Below are 12639 nucleotides of genomic sequence, written 5' to 3'. Positions count from 1 at the left end.
TTCATCAACTCAGTTTTCAGCTACATTTGGATGCTTCAATCTTAATGATACATCCAATAACCACTGCACTCAAGACAATTAAAATCCCATTTGTCATTTCCTTAAGGAAACGACACAGCAGGGCTTACGGTAAATCCCTCCTACAGTACACACTGCTAATGGGAAATGTCAGTGCGATGGCATCCACTTGGGAGAGCAGGGGACTGTTCATCAAGCTTTGTCACCATGCAGAGCTGGTTGGAAATACTACACAAAATTCAAGATTTGTATCGTTACATACAAGAACACAAGAGTTAAACAATCTTTGGTTTTGGTTCCTCAACATTGTAGCAGCAATAAAAACAACAATACAAATAAATAATTAAGAATAGCATCAATAGTAACCTAGGTATAGAAGGTAAAAAACATATAATTATCAAAGTATTAGCAAAATATTATCCATGTTATATTATAGTTAGTCTCTGCAATAGTGAAATCTTGACAGGGATTTTCATGATGATCGTCAGCATTAGAATTACTACTTTGGTCATTTCATCTAATATATCGTTACTGTCGGGTGGACACCTTGTATGTCCAAAACCGTTCTTTTTTTTATTATTCAAAAAACATTTTAAAATAAATAAAATAGCCAATCTACAAGCTCCCAACACATGTTGTAGATCTGCTATTTTCACTACTTTTGTGTGACACTCTTATGGTGTAGTATAGGGTATTAATTCATGAAAAGATATCATGAAATAGCCATGAAACACACACAGACAGAAAAAATAAGCGTAGCCGATAAAAAAAAAACGAGACATACAGCACTGCAGTGCAAGTGCCGTGCAAAGCTGAGCAGACATCAGACATCATCATCACGGATGTCAAAAAGCTAAATGACGTGATAAAACGCATCTAAATATACACCATAAAAGCAGCTGCGGCTTGTTTATAATTTGCCCATCCCCTAAAAACAGCACACAGGCCTGCTTGTCTCTCTCTCCGCGTCCCAGTTGTCCATCAATCTCCTGCTCTCTCCACATCCCCGGCTGGCAGCTGTCCTCTCCTTGCCTCTGGACTCAGCCATCTGCTTTTGAACTCAGCGACAAATTATTACAATAACACCGGCTGAGGCTGATTGACAGTCCAGCTATTTGGTGGACATGTTGAAATGAATTTGTGCCTTTATCCTCAGGCAGGTTGTGATGTAGGCCAGTGGTTCTCAAGGTGGGGTCCGGGGACCCCCCAGGGGTCCTTGAGAAGGTTCCAGGGGGTCCCCAACAAACTGATTTAATACGGCATCAAAATCTGTTTCATCATTTTAACCCTCTATACATTCGCTATTTGAAAATAATAGCCAAGGTGAGCTTGTAGATCTGTTATTTTCAAAAATCCAATCCTGAAAAAAATGGGAAAGATTTGGAAAATATTTTTAACACACAAATGCTTTTGCTTTTTGACCCCCCTTTTCTCCCAAATTTAGTCGTTATGCCAATTGATTCCTCCCCACACACATTTCTGTTGTATGCTGACTCACCTACCAACGAGGAGCCCCCACCTGGAGGATGTATAGTAGAGCCTTCGTCGTCCTACTCCTCCCACCCAACACTCCCTGCTGATAGGTGGCGCCCCAGCCCGTAGGATTACATGCAGTGAAAATTATAACCCTCCCCGCCCGAACACGGGCCAATTGTATTTGTGTAGAAGCCTGAAGCACCACGACGGATTATACCCCACAACCTCCACGGTGGTGGGCAGGCACTTTACCACTACGCCACCCGAACACAAATTTCGAGGTCCTTAGCATTAAAATATTTTCAGATGGGGGTCTCTGCGGTTCTTGACAAGAAAAAGTTTAATATACTGTACCTAACGTAAAACCAAAATAGCAGTACTACTTAATTTAGGTTTTCCAAATTTAATGTGGGGGTTTTGCTGTATCTCAAACTTCTCAAACTTTTTCGTGCCAAGGACCCCCAAACTGATATGTATTTGGCCGTGGACCCCATCTGAAAATATGTTGTGCCAGGGGCCCCCAGAAGCAAAAATTTGAGTTAGAAAAGATTTCAAGATTTGCGAAACTACCAACATCAACCAGCACACAACCCTGGTACTATCCCCCTGCAGGAGCATTTTGAGAACCAATGCTGTATCTGACCTTGCAATGGATATATGGTTGGCAAGACACATGGGGTGTGGGGACCATCAGGAGCGTGCCATGAAATATTTCCATTTGCTGCTTTCATAAGTATAGTAGGCTATAGTAAAATCCACAGAGTTAATGTATTCATTTGCATAACTCTGAGAGTGTACAAATGTAACCAAATGGACCATTAGTCTAAACATTTGGTTACACTTGTACACTCCCCTGAGTTCAATTAACACTGACGAGGCTTTCTCCGCGTGTACACACTTTTCAGAGAGCCTCGTTCACCTCACCGCAGCATTACACCTCGAGGTGAAACGTCATTTACTGCCTATTTATGCCGTATTACATTCACAGATATGGGATATCACTAACTAGGAGATTCAGAGTGTGGGATGTGGGAAGTCGGCCCCATTTAGGATCCCAATTATGCAGGTTGCTCAGTGAAGTGAGCCTTGCTCCGAGCTCCAGGCTGCATGAGGATGAAATGAGTGATTAAACGTGCGGAGGCTCGTGCCCCCTCTCTCCATCTATCTATATTTCTCTCTCTCTCACACTTGAGCATTATGGCTCAATACTTCCATCTATGGACCTCTGCTCTGCAAACGCAGTGCGCATTTTGACTTGGTCGTACGACCACACCGCTTGACAAACATGTCATGGCCTATTCTTAATGGAGTAAGTTTGCCTTATTGCAATTGCCCATTTTGGTCTCCATCTGCCTTCTCTTCTCTTCTCTTCCCTTCTCTTTAGTTCTCTTCCCTTCTCTTTAGTTCTCTTCTCTTCTCTTCTGTTATCTTCTGTTCTCGTCTCTTCTGTTATCTTCTGTTATCTTTTCTTCTCTTCTGTTCTCTTCTCTGAAGTCTGTGTTTGGATAATACATTCAAGACGACAACAGCTCCACAGTGTTTGATGATTCAGAGAGTGTTTTGATGTGTACGTATTTGAATGCATGCGATGAGATAATAATGACATTCAGTTATGCAATTCAAATTATCTTGTTTACATTACAGTGGAGAGAGGGAAAATGTTTTGTTTTTCATCTTCTGCTTTGTAAACAGGCCTCTTTGTACTGAGTGTGTGGTTATAGGTCACATAAACACATACAAGTGCACATGCGCGCGCGCGCACGCACGCACGCACGCACGCACGCACGCACGCACGCACGCACACACACACACACACACACACACACACACACACACACACACACACACACACACACACACACACACACACACACACACACACACACACACACACACACGCACAGTAGGTAGGTATAATTTAGCTCAGTGGTGGGCTGTGTATTAAAAAAAAGTGGAAAACCCACTGTGCTCTACATCTCCCCGCTGCTTCTGAATAATAAGCATCAATAACCTGGTGTCTCCATTTACAGAGAAACTATATAACTGCAGGGAATGCTGCTGCTTCATGGTGTGTGTGTGTGTGTGTGTGTGTGTGTGTGTGTGTGTGTGTGTGTGTGTGTGTGTGTGTGTGTGTGTGTGTGTGTGTGTGTGTGTGTGTGTGTGTGTGTGTGGATAAGAATGCCTGCTTCAGAGAGCCTAATTGATAAATTGTGTGTACATTTATGCCGATTATTCTATATGAAATATATTTTACATCTACAAGCTCACAATGTGTTGCATCGTGAACTAGCACATTTTAAATATTTCAATCGATTCGTTTATGAAATTATTGATTGATATTTTTTTACAATTGATTAAATTGATTAGTTCCATTAACATTAGCACCCCTAGATCAGTATCATTATTGTTACAGTGTATAAGGCCCTCCTATTGACTTGCATTAATTAAATGAATTCCCCAACCTAACCCTTATAATTAGCCTCCAGTCCCAACTGCCTGACTCAGCTTCACCTCATTCTAACCTTAATTCATCCACTAACCCTAAAGCAGCCCCTTGAAAAGTGAGCACCAGTAAATTGTCCCTGGTTTGCAGAATGGACCTCATCTTTCAATACTTGAGGACATCAAGAATAGTGTCTGTGTGTGTGTGTGTGTGTGTGTGTGTGTGTGTGTGTGTGTGTGTGTGTGTGTGTGTGTGTGTGTGTGTGTGTGTGTGTGTGTGTGTGTGGGTGTGGGTGTGGGTGTGTGCGTGTGCGTGCCTGTGATGTGTGTTCATGCATGTTGTGTACGTGTGAGTTCCCACAAACAAAAGCGTCTGAGTTATGACCTTATTCGAATTAACCGGAAGGCTTTGTTGTATAGAGCGAGAGCTTTATTAATTCATGGAACTATCATGCTGTCAACTCTCCCTCCCCGAGGTGATTAATATGTCTCTGTCATAGGAGAGGAGTGAACGATTCCCTCTGGAGGGATACGCAGCGCGAATCCTCTTTATCATTTATCTATACTGTGTATATTTACATATCATCATCAATCAATTTTCATTACGCTCCCAGCACCCAGCGCTTTACTTTTACTGCTTAAGCCAGGCCACAGAACACTGACTCACACATGGAAAACAGCCGCTCAGAGCAAATAACACACGTAAACGCACAGTCAGCTTTACACGTGAATTTCGCCTACCAAGTCCTTTTGGATGTCACACTGATATATAGACTGTTTGAAATTAGATTTGTTCTTTTTTTTTGTTTGTTTCCTCTCTGTATGTTAAGCAGTGCTGGGGAGATTACTTAAAAAGAATCGGAATCATTTTATTGCCAGGTACATTACACGCTTGCAGTACGGGGCTTACATTATTTGTTACTTAATCTGTATTATGTGGTGAGTAATGTGTTACATTGCTAGATTACATTGGAATTACTCATGGATGCATTACTGACAGTGGAAAATTAGGCATAACGATCATGCGATGATACAGTCATTTGAGGGATACATTAGACTGAAATGCTTTTTGTCCTTGGCACCTTATACGCGACACAATATGCATGAAGCTAAACAAAAAGAGATTACGAGCAACGCCATAGCCAGCCATCTTTCTTTGATTTGTGCTCAAAAGCAGGAAGTGTCGCCGTATAATTCAGTTAAACTTTCATTACTTTGAAATCAGGCAGCATATCTGCTTTTAAAATGTTTTCTTAAGCACTAGCAGAGATATGATTCTGAGAGTAATGTCATCACAAAAAAAATTGTAATAACATTTCCCTGTTTCAGAAGTGCGTCCATTATATTACTTAGTTTCTCCGTAGAAAGGATTACACATAATGTTCTAGGCCCTTATTCTTTTCATGCCAGTCCACTGGTAAGTACAGAGACATGCTAGATGGCCCTCCAATAATCCAATTTCAGAGCCAAAAAGATATTCAGGAAAAATGACAGAGGAATAGTAATGTAAATCATATCCCCACTCTCATATACTTCGCCTCTGCTTATCCCCGATAAGCCTTAATATGGTCATCAAAAATAAAAATCCATTCCATCTGGCTCCTTAGCTCCTAGTAGATATATGTTTCTTTCTACTGTGGTGCGCTCCACTCTATTAGAAGATCCAGCTAGGATCAGATACTGTCAAAGCCATATGGATCCGACCCCCGATGCTACACGCTACTGGACGTTGAACAATACTGTATGTGATCGAATGGTGGTATCATTTTTATTAGGATCAGAGGCTATAAAATGAGGTATCATTTGATTAGTTTGACAGACAGTCGTGGAGCTACGGCTTATTGAATTGTTCTTCTGTAAATTGAATTCCTGAAAAATCAGGCTTCAAAGTTTTTGACAAGGATTTTCTCAGGTCAACAAATGTTACATTTTGAAGTGATATATGTTTAGTTAATGCTTTATTACCCAACAAATGAATAATGGTGAATCTGTTGCGGTTCATTTAATTGGAATCATGAAATGATGAGAAACATTAAAACATAATAGTTACTTCACCTGTAGTAGGGTTATACTTTTTATTTTAATTTTAATTAAAAGTTAAAGAGTCAATGAATCCCCAACAATAATACCATGCTCCTTGGTCAGTTTGACACTTTAAAATGTGAACAGCTGCTCTCTCTCTCTCCCTTTTCTTTCTTTCTTTCTTTCTTTCCTTCTTTCTAACAAAAATAGTAGATGTTTTGTCCTCACTAACCTCTAGCCATGGCCCTTATTCCAGTTTTCATTGCATCTGAATACCTGGACCTTTTGTGTCCAGGGGGCAGGCAATTGTGGTATGAGTGGTTGGCCTTGAGTAATGGAGTACAGGGCTCCATTTTAATTGCTTCCTACAAAAGTCAGATTTGTCTTGAACATAATAAAAAATCATTAAAAAAAATAAAATATATATATTTCATTAATTCTCCTATGCACTGCTAAACTTTTAGGCATAGTTAAAAACATCTCGAAAGCACCCTTTGGGCCTGGCCCACTCCTGATATAAGGCAATCCAACACACAGCAATGTACTGAACTGAGTCCTATAAGCTGTCCCCAACTTTAACCTTAATCTATTAAGACCGGGAACGCATCGGTGTCATCTTAAGATTTCTTTGGCTATTCAAAAATAGCAGATATACAAGCTTGTACATCTGCAATTTTTTTTAAAATCTTTGTGCAAATCTATGAATATGTATATATGTTTTAAAGCGAACATTTTTAACTCCGATCTGTGCTTCTGGAGGTCCCTGGAACAACATATTTTGAGATGGGGGGGGGGGTCCGCGGCCAAATACATATCATTTTGGGGGTCCTTGGCACCACCGATATAGCAACATACTGTTAGGAGGATTTAGAAAACATTTTTAGATATGTATTTGGCCGTGGAAGAATGGTTTGTTCCAGGGACCCCCAGAAGCAAAGATTTGAGTTACAAATGTTCGCTTTAAAAATATATATATTGAAAGATTTGCACAGATTTTCAAGATTTAAAAAAAATCAGATCTACAAGCTCATAGCGCGGCGCTATGAGCTTGTAGCTTGAAATCTTAAAATGACACAGATGCGTTCCCGGATTGAATGGGTTAAAACCAGGGGACTGAACAGTATGAAATCCGTTTCTTTACATGGAGTGAGATCCTATTGTCAGACATTCACCTGCTGACATTCAATCGGCCTAGTTTTGGACTCATTGTACTTTCTACAAAGGTTTTATCTTTGCGGTACAGTAGTGCAGAATCATCTGCATATAAAAAGAGTTCACATGAACAGACAGACAACCTCAGGTCATTTACTGTATAAAGGAAAAAGACATGTCCAAGTACCCTACACTGCCTAGAGGGACCATACCATTTTTGCAGGTTGAGACATTCAACATCCACCAATGGCTTCCTATCCCTCAGATAAAAGCACCCCAGTCTGACTGCTGAGTCGTTAAAACCAATGGCTTCACTTCTTCAGCGTCTTTTTATCACGGACCTGAAGAAGTTTGCCAGGATCATTTATAAACTACATAAAATGACATAACTTTCTTCTAATTTGAATTTGACATGACGAAAAAAAAAGAAAGATTGATCATGTAATGTCATATCTATTGTATGAAAGACAGACACGATGAGATGATTTTATGTAACAATAGTGCTGAAATATTGCTGTGAAATAATGGAGGACTTGTCTTGTCTTGATATGTATGTACAAGCTGATTTCAGCTCTGACTTTTAGATGAAAGATGGATAAAATCAGATCAGAGTCATCAGGCATAGTTTTTTTTGTGCTGTAGTGCAGTGGTTCTCAACCAGTGGTCCAGGGACCACCAGTGGTCCTTGAGGGGGTTTCAGGTGGTCCCCAGCTACATGATGGCAGAGTTGGTAACCAAATGGACCCTTATAGATCTTCAACTCTTGAGCGTAAAATTAAACCAAATGGACCCATAATTCATTGTACACTATCAAGAGTTAAATGATTGTTAAACATCTGCATTACTAATTAAATAATTATTATTTTGATGTGGACAAAGTCGTATCCAACAATAACAAAATGTTCAAAATAGTCTTGGGTCTGAGAGTCTAAATCTCATCAAACGGTGGGCCGTGGCTCAAATGCCGAATAAATATTGGAAGCAGCTGGCCTTGCAATGGTTCACATAAACATTATGAAGCAGGAGAATTCAATGCTCAAGTTTGAGATGAATGAGCAAGGTGAGGAATCAATAGATTTCCTTGATATGCTGTTAAGTTAATGAGTTTGTTGCCATCTTAACCATGAATGTGTGACTTAGAAAACGTTTGGGGACATGGTATTAATTGTGCTCTAATTGTGTGCTTTGTAAGGCGTGTACATTTGAATTTTGCTCACAAATCAGTCTTTTCTCCAAGGTACCCTTATGAAATGACTGGAAACAAATTACTGCCTGAAAAAAATATATATATTCACAAAAATGGTCAGCAGTATTGTCAAGTACTATATACTGTGAGTCATAGGCAGTGAGCTACCAGACCACTGTAACTCTAGCCCTATTTGACACATGCCTAACCCTAACCTTATTTCAACATCAAATTGGACACACACATCTTGTCCCATGTTAGACCTGTTTTTTTAACGTCCACTATTGTCCAAATACACGCTTTCTTATATGTCGTACACACACACACACACACACACACACACACACACACACACACACACACACACACACACACACACACACACACACACACACACACACACACACACAGAGAGAGTAAACATTACTATTCATTTCCTTGAGCCATCTACTTGTAGTTTTTAAAGCCAGCTTAGCAACAGAGCAAGCAGAGCCGGCGGGAGGTGGATCACAGAGAAGCCGAAACTGAGAGAGACAGAGGCGGGCAAAAGGGACGTGTGTGTGTGTGTGTGTGTGTGTGTGTGTGTGTGTGCGTGTGTGCGTGTGTGTGAAATCCTAGTTTAAGACAAACAGCTGAATGAAAAGTTCAGTGGGCTCAAAGGAGAGAACTTTTTCAATTAAAAAAAGTTGTTTTTGATATAATCGCATATTGGTTTACATTTTTCAGTGTATTTAACAGGTAATGATAAACATAGTTTCTAGTAGTTGCGTTCCAAACCCCGCAGCATTCCTTTTTGAGCCGTAGGTTCTAATCTATATAGACAAACGCTGTAGTGACACCAGAGGCGTCGCCAAAAACACTTAAGACTAACCTCTTACTCTCATATTGATTGAAACGTACATTGCGATGCAACACGTTGTGAGGTTGTGTAGTGGACTATATTCGGCTATAATTGGTTGGTACACAGCAACAAAATTCACTTCCCAGTCACATCCGCTTCACCCGGAAGCAATTTCAGCGATTTACGTTTCCGGTTTCCGATTTTAGCTTGAAAAATGCGCTAATCCAGCCAAAACACGTTTTTTTCACACGGTATAAAAAACGAACGGACAGCTCCACTTCTATTTTCTTTAGTCTGGGTGACGATCATTTTTAAGCCCGATCAGCGATTGCCCGATCAGCGATTGTCGAAAACGTCACATCCGGTTTATGACGTATTTGACTGTTTGAGCCTGGAGGGGGGGGGGGGGGGGTCAGCGAGTCATCAAGGTGGCATTTTGCTGCTCTCTGGTGGTCGATCCTCGTATGTGTTTAAAACCATGGCCAGAGAAACTTAAATGCATTTAAATAACAAAATAACAACAACAAAAAACACGCAAATCGCTGGCAAGGGGGTGAGTCCATTATGAATAAACTCTGGCAGTCAATGTGTTAAGCTCGTGGTAAAACATAAAACTTAACCGCAAGCTGCGGATAACGTTTCTTTTCCCTCGAACCCAGGCCGGAGGGGGAAAAGATTATCCCAGGTCATGCTATCAACGATAGGGAAGCTGCTTCTAACCTTAACTTGCAGTGCAGTTATAATGGCCTGACTAATACCTCTCGCAGCCTTCTGCCTACAAATTGGACAAGGGAGTGTGAATGCCATGTTTTTGATCTGATACAAAGGAATTATCAATTACTGCGGCGTGCTCTCTTTTTGAGAGACTTCGCACACAAATGAGGGGCTTTATCTCCTAGCTATTCAAGAGATGTCCACTCTCCCTTCACTAGTCATTGATTAGTGTTCCTCTCGCCTGCATCTGTCAGATCCAGACTTAGCCTGACTCGCTCACAGCCCGCGAGCCCAATTTAGCCTCGGCGGGAATCTATCACACGGCAGTGATGTTATCTGCAAGTAGCCCAGTCTCCATTCACTCCCCTGTGTCCCGTTCCTTTCGTTTAGCCGCCTCTCTGTGCACACCCAGCGAGTCCCAACCTGTGGGCCAGGGGCCGACCGGTGGCCCGTGAGGATATTGCAATTGGGCCCCCAAATACTTGGCAAAACACTAAGATTTTATTGATAATATAAAATGTATTGTTTAAAAAACAATTAACGGTATTTCTTTTCTTTAAAACCTTAAAATGTGTTTGCATTGTGATACTGATAATACCCATTAAGGCCCGAGGTTACAATTCTACAAAATGTCTTCTAAATCCTCAACAGTTTTCTGAAAAAACATTGAAAAAATGTTGCTATGTGAGTGGTTCTCAAACTTTTTCATGTCAAGGACCTCCAAAATAAAATGTTATATTATTTTATATTTGGCCGCCGACCCCCATCTGAAAATGCTTCGTTCCAGGGACCCCCCAGAAGCAAGATTTGAGTTAAAATTTTTGCTTTAAAAATATATATATTCAAAGATTTTCACACGATTTTTGAATAGTCAAAGTATGAAATAATGGTTTAAGTGGTTACACAGTTCATTGATCCAAGCCGGAACACAATTAATTTGTTTATCATTGATACATGCTCTGAAAATACACGCGGCCCACCCATCTGACTATACTTAACCATTCGGCTGCCGTGTTAAGTAGTCGGATGGGTGGGCTGCATAACACTTATAGCCTTATTTATCTTCTGTGTCACGTACCGATAAAAGACAATCTACAAGCTCACAATGCAATGCGTTGTGAGCTTGTACCCCTTTGGGCTATTCAAAAATAGCAGATCTACAAGCTCATAGCGCGGCACCGAGTGCCGCGCTATGAGCTTGTAAATATTTTTAGATGGGAGGGGGTCTACGCTGATCTACAAGCTCACAATGCAATGCGGTGTGAGCTTGTAGATGGGCTATTTTTAGTGCACGACACCCGTGTACAACTAACTATAAATAAAACGTTACTTCCCCCCCCTCTATCTACATTCTCTCCAACTCCTCTCCCACTGCTGTCTGTCACCCCTTCTCTCACTTTTTTCCTGGACCTCAGCAACTAATCAATGGGGGGGTGGGTAACTTTGCATAAAGATCATATCCACTCCTGACAAGGGAACGAGAAGAAAAATGTCTACATCTCTTTCGTATGAAGCCTTTCTGCACGGTGATGGATGAGTTGCATTTAGCTTTGGCAAACTTTTGAGACGTTTCATTGATATGACTTGATTAATGGCCACGCCGAAGCCGTCCACTTCAAAGGGGGGAAACTCAGGAAACACTTGAGAATATCTCTCAATGAAAACACCTCGACTGCCAATGTTGTCAATCAGCCCCCTTGGTGCCTGCATGAGTCAAAGCACACTGAGCTGATTTATGCGTGATCGACTGAACGCTGTCTGCTCAAATAGGTGCATTAACAAGATCTGTGCTGGGCATGAAATCCCAGATTCCATCGACATAGAGTCTGAATAGTAATAATGAATAGTGGCCGACTGACTGATGACTGACACGCGGCTTCAGCTATGGGCACCCGGAGGTAAAGTCAATAACAGTGATGCAGTTGCAGACTGGATCACTATCACAGAAATATGTCAAATTCATGTTTTATGTGTTTTAACTGTCTTGTTGCAGGTGATTGAGGTAACTTAAAATGGCTAATCTTGCACACATGAAATAGCATTATGACCAGGGGGTATTTTGATGGTGGCCGTTTGTCTCCACACTGTTTGTTTTGATGTGTAGGCTAGTAATGTCCTCCATGCTTAGCAGTTTAGCTTAGCAGCAGCTAAAGCTAACTTGCACTGGGAGGTGGTGACCATAGATATATATAAGAAAGGCTAGATGGCTCAAGGGGGCGCCGCAAGCGTAGCTCAACCGCGGCCATCTTGCGACAGTCAGCTCGCTCATTCATAACATTATGTCTATGGTACATGTAGCATGTAGGAGAGCAGCAATAATAACATTCAAGTACAATTATGTCTACAGGATGAGGACAAAGATGATGATGAAGATGAGGATAGCTGAAGTACATTCTGACCAACAGTAGTGGAAACTAAGTACATTTATTCAAGTAGCCTACTGTACTTTTGAGTATTTCCATTTTATATGCTCCACTACATCTTAGAGACAAATTTTACTCCGCTACAATTATTTGAAAACTTAAGTCACTATTTACTTATTTTAATACACAACCGCTATTATATACTTCAGCTGTTCGAGTAAAACATTATTATTATTTTTTTACAAAAATAACTTCTTCTAAAACAATAAGACAAAGCAAAAATGAATAGAAAAAGATTCCATTTTATTTTGAATTGCTTGCTTGAACAGAAGTGTCTTTTTTACAGGGGTTCTCAAATAGGGGTCCTTGGAGGGGTTCCAGGTGGTCCCCAGCAACATAATAGTTGTGAACCAAATAGACCCTTA

The sequence above is a fragment of the Gymnoscopelus microlampas genome (genome assembly GCF_963454915.1).
Source record: "Gymnoscopelus microlampas genome assembly, chromosome: 12".
NCBI lineage: Eukaryota > Metazoa > Chordata > Actinopteri > Myctophiformes > Myctophidae > Gymnoscopelus > Gymnoscopelus microlampas.
This window is presented reverse-complemented; position numbering follows the sequence as displayed.